Source organism: Oryctolagus cuniculus, chromosome X, assembly GCF_051225735.1.
Source record: "Oryctolagus cuniculus isolate XC-2025 breed Fujian yellow rabbit chromosome X, ASM5122573v1, whole genome shotgun sequence".
Taxonomy (NCBI): domain Eukaryota; kingdom Metazoa; phylum Chordata; class Mammalia; order Lagomorpha; family Leporidae; genus Oryctolagus; species Oryctolagus cuniculus.
This window is the reverse complement of record NC_142888.1, coordinates 10,055,001-10,072,282: the sequence shown is the minus strand read 5'-3', so window position 1 is coordinate 10,072,282 and position 17,282 is coordinate 10,055,001. Positions and strand designations below refer to the sequence as shown.

General features: G+C 45.8%; 1 protein-coding gene across 11 annotated transcripts in view; it reads right to left on the bottom strand.

Moving 5' to 3' along the window:
* Nucleotides 1-13,732, bottom strand: part of ZFX (zinc finger protein X-linked) — a 48,205-nt gene extending 34,473 nt beyond the window's left edge. For 2 of the 11 annotated variants that reach the window (XM_008272461.5, XM_070067213.2), the window contains exon 1: nt 13,567-13,732. The gene's annotated coding sequence lies outside the window, so the exon portion shown is untranslated. The other 9 variants (XM_070067210.2, XM_070067206.2, XM_070067208.2 and 6 more) reach the window with 9 other exon arrangements.
* Nucleotides 13,733-17,282: the final 3,550 nt, after the last annotated feature.

The following is a 17,282-nucleotide window of genomic DNA, read 5'->3' as shown; positions in this document are numbered from 1 at the left end:
GTTGCGACCATCTGGGGAGTCAGTCAGTGGAAGGATGATCTCTCTGTCCCTCTGTAACTGACTTTCAAATAAATATCTAAATCTTTAAAAAATATATATTCATGAGAAATTCAGCTAACATTTATATAATAAAGAAATGGATTTTCAACGTGTCAGTTGAGACAGTCTATTCATTTTCAATAGTTTCATGTTACTTATTCAAGCTTATTTCAATGTTTCATGTTACTTATTCAAGCTGCTTCAAACTAAAGCAAATGATCCTTAGATTAAAAGATTTGTAAACATGAAACACAGAAAGCATACACATGTTGTCATTGCCCTGCCTCCTCCACCAAAATCAATTCTAGTTGTGTAATTCTTTTCCTCCTTTAAAAATAGAATTATATATAAAATGATCAATGTAAGCTCATCTTCTAAACAACAAAAAATTAAGCCAATTAGGAAGGAAATAAAGGGCATTCATTAAGGTGTTAAGTCCCCCATCCCTCAAACTTCCCTAAACTCAATTCCATCAGTTCTAGAAATTCTCAACCTGCAGAACTACTTCTCAGCATTCATCGTCCTTCAGCGTTCTAGGAAGAGTTTGCCATACAGTTATGTCCCTCAGTTTTTAAAACTTTCTCCTTCCTCAGTTTACTAAAGCCCATCTTAGTTCTCTTCCCACCATCCTAAGTGCTGCCTTTTCTCACCCCTCACTGGAGTCTTGACCAGGTTGTACATTCAGCCTCCTCCTCTCCTGTTTTCTCTTTAAAATCACGATTTCAACTACCGGTTGCACAAAGATGATTCCCAAAGCCATGTACTCACAGTACGCCCTGACAATTCCACCAGACTGCCGAATATCCAAATGTGTATGAGACCCAGCTTTCTCCTGACATGACCAAAATGGTCTTTTCCTTATTCCTTGCTTAGATTCAGTCAGGTGGCCAGATCTTGTCAATTCCCTCACAACTTCACAGCAATCTGTCCCTTTCTCTTTATTCCCAAGCACCACTCCCTCTCAGCTTCATGTTTCTTGATTCCCGGGGGATGAAAACAGTCTCTCCTGACTCGTCTTGCTTCTTCATGCCACACCCGATACAAATGACTAGGAACCCAAGCAAGTAAGAGCTAGTGCCAAGCACTGAGACATTCCTGAAATCTTGGAGCAGATTAATCCTACTAAAGCACTGCTTTGATCATGGCACTCCTCTGCTCACAACACTTCAGCAGTCCCCCAACGATTCAGGAGACTACAATATTAACCAAAGTCACCAAAATAGACTTCTTCTACATCATATAAATTACCTAACAGACATTCTCACCCACATGGAGGGCACCTACTCACCTTATCTTGATTAGGTCAGCAGTAGCTGATCAACAAATTATTGTTTTCACTGGTTACTTTCCCTTTTGTTTTGTCATTATAAAAATTCAAGCATAGGTAACTAGTCAAGTTTGTAACCCCCTCTGGGGTTAGAAATGCTAATTCCCTATGACTATCAGAATAAAACGATATTCTTAAAATGGAACACACTCAGCAGAGTTCTCAGAGCTGTGATGAAGTGCAGATAGAAGGTTTGCTAATAATGTAACTGAAAGCTCCATGTCTTTGCAGCAGGAACCAAGCCCAGAAACCAATTCAACTTAAAGTCAAATAAATAAATGGTTCAGAGAACCAAGAATCTAAGAATAGGGGCCAATGCTGTGGCGTAGCAGGTAAAGCCGCCACCTGCAGTAATGGCATTCCATATGGGCGCCAGTTCAAGATCCAGCTACTCCACTTCTGATCCAGCAGCAGAAAATAGCCCAAATGCTTGGACCCCTGAACTTGTGTGGGACACCTAGAGGAAGCTCCTGGCTCCTCGGTTTGGATCAGCCTACCTCCGGCCACTGCGGCCATTTGGGGAGACAGCGGATGAAAGATCCATCTCTCTGCCTCTGCCTCTAGAATCTAAGAATATGGAAAAACAAGTACTAATTTTTTGTCTGATTAACAAATGCTCTCAAAATATTTCTGGGACTCCACTATCACCTCAAATTCAGTGAAATGGTCTCTTTCTGGTTGCAAGATTTCTGATCCTCAAAGAAATGATTCTGAAAGAAATCACCAAGGAAAAAACGAATAGAGAAATATCAGGTTGGGAGAAACCCAGGAAATGCACAGAAACTTCCTTGTACTATCAAGGAAAAAAGCAATAAAAATATTGCACCAAGTTGCAATATTGCACTATATCTTCAATTAGTGACCACGAATATAATTTGTTTTGTATCTCCTGATGCAAAGACCTCCTTCTTGGGCAAATTAACAAGATTTTTACATATTCACCTTGCTTTTTGCACCTAATATGCATTCAAAAATCACTTCACTACTTTTGGACTCCCAAAAATTCAATTCCTTTTCATCCTATGACTCAACTCAACTCTCCTTAAGCATGCTCAGAGAACCAAATTTTATTATGCACGTTGTAGATGCTATTGCTGAAGCTATATGAAAGGCAAAGAAAAGCAAATTTGTCTCTAACAGAATTTTTCTTAGAGGAAATTGGGAATGGTTAAAATTTAAACTTAAAGCTTAATGAGTATCTTCCCTCTTAAGCTACGCTTCTTTCCCAATTTATTTTTTCCATGTTGCTCAGTGTTAGCCATCTTTCCTCCAGGTATCTCATTTTCTAATCTTTTCACTTCTCTCAGTTCTTAAATTAAATGTCTCAAAATCAGTCACTCTTAAATTTACTTCCTCGGTATTCTCACCGTCACTACTCTACTCTTAACAAGTTCTCCATACCCCACATGCAGACCCAATGGGCCCTTTTAATCAAAAGATCTAAGTCCTTCTGAAATGAAGAAAATTTCCTGTTTTGGCATTTCCTTATATTTTCATTATTCATTTAAAGAAAAAAAAATATTGACTGCTTATTTGAAAGGCAGAGGTAGAGAGAGAGAGGGAGAGTCAGAGAATCTTCCATCCACTGGTTCACCCCAAATTGCCATAACAGCCAGAGCTGAGCCCATCTGAAGCCAGGAGCCAGGAGCTTCTTCCAGGTCTCCCACGTGGGTGCAGAAAGCTGGATCAGAAGTGCAGCAGCCAGGACTCGAATCGGCGCCCAGGACTGTACACAGTGGCTTAACCTACTGTACCACAGTACCAGTCATCTTCACTATTCATTCTTATTAGAATTTGTATTACAGGATATAAAAACTCTTAAATCTAGCCTCTATATTGTTTTAACTTTTATATATTTAATTTTTTTAAGATTTACTAATTACTTGAAAGGCACAGCAACAGAGAAGAAAGAAAATGAGAAACTTCCATCTGCTGGTTCACTACCCAATGGCCAGGACAGTAAAATCTGAACCAGGTGGAAGCCAACATCCAGGAACTCCATCTGGGTCCCCATATGGGTGAGCAGGGACCTAAGTACTGGGGCCATCATCTGCTGCCTTCCCAGACACATGAACAGGAAACTGGATCAGAAGAACAGAGTTAACTGGGACTCACACCAGCACTCTGATACGGGAGCTTAACCTAACCTGCTGCACAAGAACCACTCCAAGAAACCTCATATAGGCTTTATTTTTCTTGCTCAGATTAGGAGTTGTCAAAGTACAATCTGAATCTAGTTATACTGATGAGCTATGATCAGTACACTGTTCAAAATGCTTTTATCGTTAACAGACCAACCTGATACTAGGAAATCCATATAATTTTTTTAAAAGATTTATTTTTTATTTATTTGAAAGTTACAAAGAGCAGACAGATAGACTTCCATTGCTGGTTCATTCCCCAAACGGCCCCAACGACCAGAGCTGAGCTGATCCGACGCCAGGAGTTTCTTCTGGGTCTCCTACATGGGTGCAAGGGCCCAAAGACTTGGGCCATCCTCCAGTGTTTTCCCAGGAGCATTAGTAGGGAGATGGATCGGAGGATCAAACCAGCACCCATACGGAATGCCAGGACTGCAGGAAGGGCTTTATCCATAACATTGTGCCACAGCACCAGCCCCTGCATATACTTTTTTTTTTTTTTTTTTTTTTTTGACAGGCAGAGTGGACAGTGAGAGAGAGAAAAACAGACAGAAAGGTCTTCCTTTGCCGTTGGTTCACCCTCCAATGACCGCCGCGGCCGGCGCGCTGCGGCCGGCGCACCGCGCTGATCCGATGGCAGGAGCCAGGAGCCAGGTGCTTTTCCTGGTCTCCCATGGGGTGCAGGGCCCAAGCACCTGGGCCATCCTCCACTGCACTCCCGGGCCACAGCAGAGGGCTGGCCTAGAAGAGGACAGAATCCGGCGCCCCGACCAGGACTAGAACCCGGTGTGCCGGCGCCGCTAGGCGGAGGATTAGCCTAGTGAGCCGCGGCGCCGGCCCCCTGCATATACTTTTAAACTAGCTTTCAGATATGTAAAGCAGTACAGCCTCCTTAATAATACATTACCACTAATCCCCCTTCAATAATTGATAAATCTATGTTCATCACATAACATTCTACTGCGTATCATAATGGAATGAGTAAAACAACTCAAATCCTTGGATTATAGAAATGAAATAAAGAAATCCTATAGAAAAAAATTCCATGAAGCTAAAAAATTAAGCCACAGAGTAGGAGATTACTTTCAGTATATATGAATCACAAACCATTGGTATCCAGAATATACTCATAAACCAGTAGGTAAAATGGATCAAGGTTACACACACAAGCAAGTTACAAAAAACTCAAATGACTGGGGCCGGAGCTGTGGCACAGCAGGCAAATCCTCGGCCTGCGGCGCCAGCATCACATATGGGCACTAGTTCAAGTCCCAGCTGCTCCTCTTGTGATCCAGCTCTTTGCTACGGCCTAGAAAAGCAGTAGAAGATGGCCCAAGCCCTCAGGCCCCTGCACCCACGTAGGAGACCCAGAAGCTCCTGGCCTCCTGGCTTTGGATCCGCACACCTCTGGCCATTATGGCCATTTGGGGAGTGAATCAGCGGATGGAAAACCCTTCTCTCTCTGTCTCTCCCTCTCACTGTCTGTAACTCTTCCTCTCAATAAATAAATAGGAGCCAGCTCTGTGGTGTAGAGGGTAAGGCTGCCACCTGCAGTGCTGGCATCCCATGTGGGCACCGGTTCGAGTCCTGGCTGCTCCACTTCTGATCCAGCTCTCTGCTATGGCCTGGCAAAGCAATGGAAAATGGCCCAAGTGCATGGGCCCCTGCACCCACATGGGAAACCTGGAGGAAACTCCTGGCTCCTGACTTCAGATCGGTGCAACTCAAGCCGTTGTGGCCAATTGGGGAGTGAACCAGTGAATGGAAAAACTTTTTCTCTGTCTCCTTCCCTCTCTCTGTAACTCTTTCAAAGAAATAAATAAATCTTTAAAAAAAAAAAATTAAGGTCCACAATGAGTTTTTTATGTGGTTCATATGTATAGATATTTATGCTAAAAACTAAAACTGAGACATTTAAAACATTTATTAACTCAAAAATAAGCCCACTTCGTGTTAAGTATGAATAACATTTTCTATGAATAACATTTTTAAATATTTTTCAAAACAAAAAAATTAGTGGAAAGAGTAGCACTGTTGGGGAACAGCACTGTGGTGTAGTGGGCTAAGCCTCCACCTGTGGCGCCAACACCCCATATGGGTGCCAGTTTGTGTTCTGGCTGCTCCTCTTCCAATCCAGCTCTCTATCACCTGAGAAAGCTACTGAAATGGTACAAGTGCTTGGGCCCCTGCATCCACGTCGGAAACCAGGAAGAAGCCCCTAGCTCCTGGCTTCAGATTGGTTGCAGCCATTGCAGCCATTTGGGGAATGAACCAGTGGATAGAAGACCTTTCTCTCTATCTGTGTCTGTAACTCTACCTCTCAAATAAATACAATCTATAAAGGAAAAAAAAAAAAGAGTAGCACTGTTTTACATTTTTGCGATCATTTTTAATGTCTGGCTTAACAAAAGACAGATATATTCTCCTGTTTCTGCATTTGATCTATTATGACATCACATGATACAGCCTCTGTACAGAACTGCTACAATGCACAGAAGGTGGGTAAAAATGGCAAATAATATTATGAAAATAGTTTTGACTTCACGAACCCTCAGGAAGAATCTTGTAATTCCCTAGAACACACTTCCATAATTGCCGAACTATATCCACATGTGACATGGATAAATCTAAAACACACATTAAGCAAATACAATATGCAAAATGATGTAGACAGTATGATTTTCCTTACGTAAAGTTAAAACACACAAAGGAATATTATGTTTCAAGAAGGCTTAAAATTAAATACACACACACATATATATACATAAATACATACATATATATACATATATGTATATAAAACACCCAAAGCAATACTTCATCCTGTCTTGGTATGGTAGAAATATTAAGACAGTGGTTACTTCCAAGAAGAAAAGATAGGAATAGGATGATGGGGGCAACGTTGAACTCATGGGTTGGGAATGTCCGACCTGCAGACCATGTAAAGATCACTAAATCATGTGGTCTGGCCCTGCCAAGGCAATCACAGGAGGGACTTAAAATTCAAGAAATCTACAGCAGGCTAATTTTTCAGTTGATAAAATTTTGTATGGCCCACAAATGATGTTATAAATACCCAAATGGCCCTTGGCAGAAAAAGGTTCCCCACCCCTGCACTGGATCTGTGAGATCTTATTTTTTAAATAAAGCAGAGAGAAAATGAAGCAAATATGTAGCAAAATATGAGATTTGTTAAATCTGGATGATGTGTGCTTTTCCATAATTTTGAACTACTTCTTGATTAAAAAAACCTTTTAAAGGTCTGATGTCTGCACACTTCAAGGCCACACAGTTTTAAGTATAGTTCCCTTTGAACAAAATAAATTATAAGATAATTAAGTTATATAAAATGTTTGGAAAAATAATCCAGCAGTCTGGCCATATTCCAATCAGATAAAGCCTGAGTGTGTATGTGGGACAGGAGGCTACTCAGGTCCTGGGGCCATAACAAGACAAGTGGTGTGACTAAATCTGTATACTCTTTGGTCAAAAGACTCTTCAATGACATAAAATTCTCCGCACCCAATAATTCATGCTAACTGTTTTCCAGATAACAACTATGCGCCAGGTACTGCTCAGGGACTAGGATGAGTAACTGGCTCCATATTCACAGTTCATGCAACAAGACAAAAATATAAACATATAATTCAAATGTCAATAGATCAATGCTAAAGATGTCCATACTGCTCTTTGCCAGAGGGAAGGGGGAATGAGCCTAAAAAAATGATGGCGCCAATAACAGAAAGCAGAAGTTTAAGTTTTGGGTTTGAGGCTAAAAAAACATTTTCAGTAAATAGTATTAGGCATCCACCATGTTATGTGCCAGATAAGTGTGGTTTTAGCCTTGTTGAGACAGTTAAGACACGTAAGTGGAGATGGTCAACAGGCAACTGAAGTGCTGGATGAGAAACTAGAAGAGAGGTTGGACATGCTAGAGGACACCAAGTCAAAGGGAGAAGATTCCAAAGGAAAAAAAGAGGACTGACCTTGAGGGAAATCCCACCATAGAAAAGAGAAAAGGCACAAAGACTTTTTAACACACACTACACTTTCATGACACACTGATAACATGCCATGAAGTTTCCCAATTTGAAATACTGGGTTTAAAAGTAAGACAGGTGAAAAGAAATAAAAGTACTGGTGAAAGGAAAATGAGACAGGCAAGGTTTTATAAGATGAGCAAACCTAGGGAAAGTTCAAGGAAAGGGAAAGACACCAGCTGACTGGTAGAGGTTAATGAGGCGTGAGACAGCACCACCGACAGAGTTCTGTCCAAAGCAGGCAGGACAGGGTAAAGCCTACTGCAGAGGGCAACTGAAGACGGGCAATTCTTCCTGCAGCAAAAGGAAGAGGAAGAAATCCTAGGTAAATATAGAGGAAAAGCTCATGAAACACAAGTAAGGGAAACGCGGCTGTTTCTATCAGCCAGCCATCTAGCCTTCTCAGTTAACTGAAAGATCAGATAATCTGCTGAAGAGAGGGATTTCGAGGACTGGTTGAGGAGTTTAAAGAGTAAAAAAGAAAGCATGGAAGTGCCAGTGTGTACAAACACAAATAATCCAAGATTATCAGTGACAATAGAAATCTTCATGGGGTTGGAGAGTAAGCATTTACAAAAAGCAATGTGGAAAAAAACTTTTTAAGCATTTGTGCATGTATTTTTTGCATCTATCAAAAAAAATGAATTAAAAGCTAAATACTTCATTTATGCAAGATGGTTGGATAATAAGGTGTTCCAACAGTTTTCCAGATTATCAAAGTCTGCCCTTTTAGACAAAAAGCATTTTATATTTAATAATTTTTTTTCTTTTTCTTTTCTTTTTTTTCTTTTTTTTTTTTTTGACAGGCAGAGTGGATAGTGAGAGAGAGAGAAAGGTCTTCCTTTTGCCGTTGGTTCACCCTCCAATGGCCGCCACGGCCGGCGCGCTGCGGCCGGCGCACCACGCTGATCTGATGGCAGGAGCCAGGTGCTTATCCTGGTCTCCCATGGGGTGCAGGGCCCAAGGACTTGGGCCATCCTCCACTGCACTCCCGGGCCACAGTAGAGAGCTGGCCTGGAAGAGGAGCAACCGGGACAGAATCTGGCGCCCCGACCGGGACTAGAACCCGGTGTGCCGGCGCCGCTAGGTGGAGGATTAGCCTAGTGAGCCGCGGCGCTGGCCTAATCATTTCTCATGGAAACTATTCTATGTTCTTAATTGTACAACTTGACTCTAAATTTAATTTTTTTTTTTTTTTGACAGGCAGAGTGGACAGTGAGAGAGAGACAGAGAGAAAGGTCTTCCTTTGCCGTTGGTTCACCCTCCAATGGCCGCCACGGCTCGCGCGCTGCGGCCGGCGCACCGCGATGATCCGATGGCAGGAGCCAGGTACTTATCCTGGTCTCCCATGGGGTGCAGGGCCCAAGCACTTGGGCCATCCTCCACTGCCCTCCCGGGCCACAGCAGAGAGCTGGCCTGGAAGAGGGCCAACCGGGACAGAATCCGGCGCCCCGACCGGGACTAGAACCCGGTGTGCCGACGCCTCTAGGTGGAGGATTAGCCTATTGAGCCGCGGCGCCGGCCTAATCTTAATCTTGAACATCCACTGTTGATGTACTGTATAGCTTTACAAAGAACAGCTTCTGGGGCAGGTGTCATGTCACAGTGTGCCATCACTTGGGATGCACACAACCCCATATCTCAGTGCCCAGGGTTCAAGCCTTGGCTCTGCTTCTGATTACAGCTTCCTGCTAATTAGGCCTACTGGATAATCTCCCCATTTTAAAATCCTTAATTTAGGGGATGGGCCAAGTGTTGCCACAAGAGTTAGGTCACTCCTTAGAAGGCCCACTTCCTACACAGGTGTGTCTGGTTGCAGTCCCAGCTTCTCTGCTTCAGAGCCAGCTCCCTGCTAACGCACCTGACAAGGCAGTGGATGAGGACTCAAATACTTGGGCCCTGCCAGCTACATGGGAGACCATAATGGAGGTACTGGCTCCTGACTTTGGCCTGGCCCAGCCCTGGCTGTTGTGGGCATTTGGGCAGCGAACCCAGGATGGAAAAGAGCTAGCTGGATCGCTTGCTCTCCCTCCCTCCCTGTCATGTTTAGTTTCAAAAAGAGCAGCTTTCTTCTTTAAACTTTTTTTTAAAAGAGCTTCTTTATAGCTCTTCTGTATCTTTCTCAGCTGTCAAGATACAAAGGCAACTGGTTCTTCTAAGTTTATGTTTACCCTGAACACCTCAACAACCACAGCCTGCTTTGCCAACTTGCTTCCAGCTGGCTTCAGACAAGGCACTGTTCCCAATGTTTTCTAAGCCATTTGTGATAAAAACAAGAATCTCAGGCCTGTGCCGAGGCTCACTAGGCTAATCCTCCGCCTGCGGCGCCGGCACCCCGGGTTCTAGTCCCGGTTGGGGCGCCAGTTCTGTCCCAGTTGTTGTTCTTCCAGTTCAGCTCTCTGCTGTGGACCGGGAAGGCAGTGGAGGATGGCCCAGGTCCTTGGGTCCTGCACCCGCTTGGGAGACCAGGAGGAAGCACCTGGCTCTTGGCTTCAGATCGGCGCAGCCGGCAGCAAGGCACCAGCCATAGCGGCCACTTGGGGGATGAACCATCGGAAAAATGAAGACCTTTCTCTGTGTGTCTCTCTCTCACTGTCTAACTCTGCCTGTAAAAAAAAAAAAAAAAAAAAAAAAAAAGGAAAAGGAAAAAAAAAAAAAAGAATCCGGCCCTGGCCGCGCCGCGGCTCACTAGGCTAATCCTCCGCCTAGCGGCGCCGGCACACCGGGTTCTAGTCCCGGTCGGGGCGCCGGATTCTGTCCCGGTTGCCCCTCTTCCAGGCCAGCTCTCTGCTGTGGCCAGGGAGTGCAGTGGAGGATGGCCCAGGTGCTTGGGTCCTGCACCCGCATGGGAGACCAGGAGAAGCACCTGGCTCCTGCCATCGGATCAGCGCGATGTGCCGGCCAAAGCGCGCTGGCCGCGGGGGCCATTGGAGGGTGAACCAACGGCAAAAGGAAGACCTTTCTCTCTGTCTCTCTCTCTCACTGTCCACTCTGCCTGTCAAAAAAGAAATCTCTTGTTTGCTCTGGTCCTCTCACTAAGCATGGCTGATCTAACCTGTTGCAGTCCAGAAAAATGGAAACACGGAAAAGTGAATACCCATGCTACCTATAGATTTATACCGTAAAATTCTAGGAAACATTCCCCACATGTGCTAAGTCAGTCAAATGCTAATCAAAACACGAGCAGGAAGGCTTGCCATAGCAAACAGCCTTGGTTACCCTCTCAAACAAAACCGTGGTTACTTTCACCAGGGGGAAGAAAAGAGATGCATAAGGGCACCTGAAAGCCACTGCCTTTTTAATAATGGCTCTTCCAACCTACTTTACAAAACTGACTTCTTAAAAAAAAATTCACCATGGGAGTACTTATAAATTTCTCATTTTCATGAAGTAACCCACAGCACCAGTCCTGTCATTTTCAGCCATAGTAAAGGAAATAGCAGAAGCCACTTCCTATTTATTTACTACAGAAAATAAAGAAACTGATCAAAAGGGTATTTGGCATGAAAAATTAGGATAGAAAAAGGAGTAGCTATCTAGCAGAGATGCATCATTGAAAAAATGGCCAAATATACTTAACTTCTCAACGCTCTTGCAATCAATCTGGTGGTGAACACACTGATGAACGCGCTACACTATTTCTCAACTTTGGAAACTTGCCTTAGTCCAGTGGAACTGCCAAGTGGCTGTAAGGCACAGGACAGATGTGTCCCCACTCTGCTAGTCGAGGGCTCCCCCGCTATGTCCCCCACTGATATAAGCCCTTCCACCTGCACGCCAGCTCCTCTGCAATCCACCTTTTCTAGGTGCAATCCCTACCACTCCCTACCTATAGCTCCCACTGGAGCCACGCTGAACACTTTCGGAAGAAGCTTCACCCTTGAAACGCCCTTTCCCCACTTTCAACTCCACCTAACAAAGTCCTACCCGGCAACCTTCCGAAAATGCCACCAAGTTCAGACCCTGAGCCTCCGAACGCAGCCTTCCGCGGGACACGTCAGTCCCTTCCCCGCGACACTTGCCGCACCTCACCTTGAGTCATCTAACCCTGAACCACGGAGCCCCTGGCGGCCAGGGTCCGCGTCTCCAGAACCCCTGTCATTTCTGACCAGCACCCAGTACAATGCCCGGCTCACACCGGGCTCCGAGTCACCAGCAAAGTTCTACACTGCCATCAAACGCCACCGGGAAACTTCAAAAAAAAAAAAAAAAAAAAATGAAACGCCATGACAAGTAAATGAACAATAAATACCTCACCACGTTTTTTCCTCAGTAAGAAAATTAAAACTGTCCTCTTCTTATTCCTCAGAGCCAGCTACGCTAACAGCGTCAACGCAGCTTTTCAAGAAAGTTGTTTCCACCCAAGTGACTACAAATGACTCCCTCCGAACCTTACTCTTCCGCTTTCGTTCTGTGCAACATACTTTCCCCCTATTGGACAGGAGAGTGGTGGGAACTTTCCCACCCACTTTTATTTATTCCGACACTCGAGAAGGCAAGGATGGCAGGCAAACAACCGCACAGAGGGCATCCTGAAAGCCACTTAACTGATTTAAACCAAAATTAAAAATTCCCAGGGTCCCTTCCGCCTCGGGGAGCCTAAGTGTCTGGGCTGCCACCGGCCCCCGATGGCCCTCGGGGCGCGGCAAGCGCAAGAAAAAAGCGCGGGCCCCGGGGCGCTGAGGGGCGAGAGGGCTCTGGCGCCCGGGCGCCGGCGGTGGCCGCCTGCGGCAGCTCAGCTAAAACGCAACGGAAGCAGCAGCCAGTCACGGGGCTGCGGGAGGCAAGGCAGGAAGGTGGCGCTGCCGCCGAGCGCTTAGAGCCCGAGAGCTCATCATGGCGGCCGAGGCAATGGCCGCCGTGGGGAGCGAGCACGCCCCTCCGCGCGCACACGCCGCTGCGCAGGGCCTCCGGTGCCCGTCACCGGCGCCGCCGCCGCTGCAGCCCGCTCTCCCACCCCCCCTCACGGGCTGTAGCGGAATTTTCTCTCCAGACGCCGCCTTCAAGATGGCGGCTCCCCCTCCCGGCAACCCCCTCAGTCGTCCCCTGCAGCAAGCGCCGAGCCGCCGCCATCTTGTCCCCCGTCCCTCCCCCCCCCTCCGATATTTACATAGCGAAAATCGGCCCGGCCGGCCTGCGGCCTTCACCTCACGCCTGCAGCCTTCGCCTCCTCGCCAGGCCTCACCCCCTCTCAGTGCCCCGGGACGGCCGCGACGCCGACCGGGGGCCCCTCAACCGCCTCACGGACCGCCGCGCGACCCTCCCCCAACCCCCGCCCGCTTACGGAACGCGCCTCCGCCGCCGCTCGGGGCAGCCGGGCTCCTCCCCGGGCCTAACTGCGGCCTCCTCGGGGCCTGCTTGGCGCCGCGCGCCACGCCGCCCGGCCTAGCGCGGGAGGGCGCCTTGCGGGCCGCCGACCAGGCCGAGACCAGGCCGCCGCGCGCGCACTAGGCCCCACGGCCGCCGCGGCACCCGGGACTCACCGGACGGGAGTGCGGGCGGTTGGCGACGGTGGCGGGTGCTGCAGGCCGGCCTTTCTCTGGAGCACTGGGCCGGGCTCCGGCTGGTGGGGCGGGCGGAGGGAGGGAGGAGGGGCCGAGCTCGGAGCTGACAAAAAGCGGCCCAGCTCCCCGGCACGGGCCCGCCGTCAGCACGTCACGTCACCGCCCGGGAGAGAGACCCAGGAAAATGCGGAAGGGTAGATGGGCCCCCTCCTCCGCCCGGAGGGTCCCCCTGGCGCCCCGGGTCGGCAACGCTCACGCCCCGCGACCGGGGAGCCCACTGGCCTCGCTGCGGCGGGGTCTCCGGCGGCCGGAGTCTCCGTGACAGCGCCCCCCTTCTTTCCACCTCCTCCGCGCTCCCTCCCGCCGCCGCCACACGCGCCGCAGCCGCCGCCTCGGCCGTAAAGCCCGCGCGGGGCCGCGGTCCGTCGACCCCGCGGAGAGGCAGGCGGCCAGGCCGCCCCCCACCATTTCTCGTGGGCCGCGGCCGCCCCCCGGGGGCCTCTCCAGAGACCTACCGCCTTTCCGTGCGGGTCCTGGCCGAGGCGCCAGCTCGAGTTGTTTGCAGGCCCTCAGACCCCCGCCCTCAGTAAATGTGTTTTCTTCATCCCGGTGGCTGGGGAAGAAGATAAATTTAGTAACAACCGCCATCCCCTGCCCTCGCGTTTAAAAAAAAAAAAAAAATCTTTGAAATAAAATGAAAATGGGCTTACCGGTCTAAATGGAGGTGCGGGCCAAAGGCGGGGGGGGGGGGCGAGAGAAGGGTTATACTACAGCAACTATCAAGGATGTTGATTTTTAAAAAACCAAACAAACATTCGGTTAGAGCCAAACTAATTTTATTAGTTGGGGCGGGTGGGGGGCATGAGGAAAATGTTGTGTTTTGAAACCGGCTTGGCACATCGCAATGGACACGAATCTTCGATGTATATTTTCTATATACCAGTGTTTCAAAGTCTGGGAACCCACGAAATGTTAAATCTTGCATAATGGCTTCATTAATGATGAGTTCTCCACATTCTTTAATAAATATCTAGAAATGGTTATGAATTTTTTTTTAACTCGTTAAACAAGCCTTTTAAAGTTGAGACTTGGGAGAGAAAGAAATGTATTTGATTAGAGCACTTATCAACTTCAAAGACGTGTACTTGGCATTTTCCTTAAATTTTTATGGTATCTTTCCATGCTGAACTTGAGACCCAATCTTTAAAAGTTACTAGGGTGACACTGGTATAATGCCAGCATCCCATATGAGCAGATTCTAGTCACGGCTGCTCCACTTCAGATCCAGCTCCCTACTAGTGTACCTGGGAAAGCAGTAGATGGCCCAAATGCTTGGGCCCCTGTACACACGTGGAAGACCTGGATGGAGCTTCAGTCTCCTGGCTTTGGCCTGGCCCAACCACAGCTGTTGGGGTCATTTAAGATGGAAGATGTGTCTCTCTAACTCTGCCCTTCAAATAAACAGAATTTTAACCCAGAATCTGACTTGCTACAGTTCTTTTTCACAGCACTGAATGTTAAAAGGCATTCTTAAACAGTAGAGAACACAAAAATCATAGAGCAAGTAGCACAGTGGTATAAAATCTCAAATACAGAGGTCATGTGTTTTATTTCTTGTCATAAATAAAAAACAAAAAACTCCCAGAATGTAAGTTGTCCTTTCCCTCAGATATCTTACAGTCATAAAATACTGTTAAACAAAGGTAGGGTAAGAATCTCTGAGAATTTACTGGTAACTTTTCTCCCAGGATTTTACCTTTGATTTTTTTTCAAGTGATGAAATCTCCCTTCAAAAAATGACAAGTGATAATATGTTGCATCATTTTTAGAAAATTCTTTCAGATTGTGATATAGACTTCATAGAAAGGTAGATAAAACTAAGCGATATTGTGTCCAAAAATGAGAAACGGTTGTGTAACTTCAAAAAGTTGAGAGCCAGTATTTTAAGTGCTTCCCAAAGGCCTCCAGGGTGTCAAAAATTGAAGTTTCGGGTCATCCATGCAACCATAAGCCGCATGTTCAAGACACAAAAGCCCAGCTTCAGCATACTTGTTAGTTTCTCCATTATTATCATCAAATCATTATAAATCCACCAGTGCAAAGCACTTAAAGAGTGTCCAAGGATCCTAAAGGAAAAAGATGTGTCCTCAACTTAAAAGATCACTAGTTTAATAGTTTCAAAGAGCAACTTTCCTTATACATAAAGTAACCTACCTTTGGTGGGAATCAAGGAAAGGAGATGGCTTAGTTCTATTAATTATATTAAATAAACCCTTATTAAAGCCCAACAAAGAGTCTATAGATGATTGTACAAATGAAATCAACTATTTTTGGGGGGTTTTCAAAAAAAGAGGAAGTCATTTGTACTTCAGATTTATTAATGGTAGGCCAGTATTAAACAGTGTTAAAAGAATAATGATTAAAACATTTTACTATAGATACACTTCATTAATATACTCATGATAAAGTGAAAATGCAAAAGAAGAGTGAACAGCATTGATCAGAAATTATTTGATGTTATTGTAAAATATAGGGGATGGCGTTGTAGGGTAGAGGGTTGGGCTGCCGCCTGCAGCACCTGCATCACATATGGCCCGCCACCTGTATGAGTCCTGGCTGCTCCACTTCCTACCCAGCTCCCTGCTAATGTGCCTGGGAGGCCAGCAGAAGATGGCCCAAGTGCTTGGGCCCCTGTACTCACGTGGGAGACCCGGAAGAAGCTCCTGGCTCCTGGCTTCGGATCAGCACAGCTCCAGCCATTGAGGCCATTTGGGGAGTGAACAAGCAGACGGAAAACTCTCTCTCTATGCCTCTCCCTCTCCGTAACTCCACCTTTCAAATAAATAAATGATTTTTTTTAAATGTAATGACACCTAATATCTCTACAACATTTGTTAACCAAGCACTGGTAATTAGACACAGGATTTCTTGCACTTAGAGGACCTGATGTAGGTCCTATCTTGCCTTGATACTTCTAAGCGTTGTTAAGGACCTATAGAATTCTGGGCAGGGAGAGTAACAAAAGACATGGTGCTTGCCCTTGGGGAAATAAGGAAGCTGTGTATAGCAGAATAAAAACATTCTTAAGTGCTTTCACTTTCTCACTTAAATAAATACACAACAAAAGGAAATTTTATCTAGGGAGATTGAGAGCAGAACATTTCAGAAGCATATGCCATGAATACAAAATAGGTGGTTTCAAAGCATTCAAAGGAATGTTCATTATGCACTGAAATGTCTATGCTCCTTCAGAGCTGTTCATGTATATCAGATACTGAAAAGCATCCACTCAAGGTTTTGACAGTGTTCTAATAACTAAAAGTCTCTGACATATTTATAGGTCCTTGAGCCAGAAATGATACAAAGCTTTTCAGTCATCTTTCCCGAGAAAGATTAGTCAGAAAAGAAGCTGTTGATTTTCACTCCACATCACTGACCAATGGGAATCCAAATAGGAAACAATAAATCATTAGCTCATATGAAAATATAAACCTTCTTGAATAAAGTTGTGATAACCCATTATTTTATGTGCTGAAATTTAAAAAAAAAATTTACCTTCCCCTAGAAAGGTGCTAGTTTTACTGAACTAAGCATATCCTATAAAAATTTACCATTTATCTGATACTTGATACTTAGGTTATGCTTAGCATGAGCAGGTCGCATCTTCTGTCAGAATTCAGCTGGCTATAATTAATGCCAAGTAAGAATTTCTAATCTGAGTCTTTAAACTGCACACCCTCCCCCAAATAATTCTAAAATAAACAACGACTGACAATTAAGTGATTTTAAAGCAGCATTTTTCATATGAGTCATTAGTTGAGTAAGACGTTTAATTCCTATAAACAACTAATAGCCAAATTCTACTTCATGGATTATAAATCACAGGACATGACAAACAAACCAGCTTCACTACAGGGGTAAAAATCAACATAGAGGCATAAAATCAATGAACAGTAACAGTGAACACCTCTGGTATCCAGACTGGTGGGGTCTTTACAATTTTCCACTGAAGAAACCAGGGCTCCTTAGAGAAAAGACTGGTTGCTGGGCTGGAGCAGGAAAGTACAAGATGTGCCAGGAACATATACCAGAAAGCAAAAGGGGCAAGCATTTGACAAAGCAGTTCAAGACACCACTGGGGAGCCAGCACTGTGGAGCCTGCCTCCAACATAGCTGCCGATTTCAACTCTCAACTGCTACACTTTCCGATCCAGATCCCTGCTAATGTGCC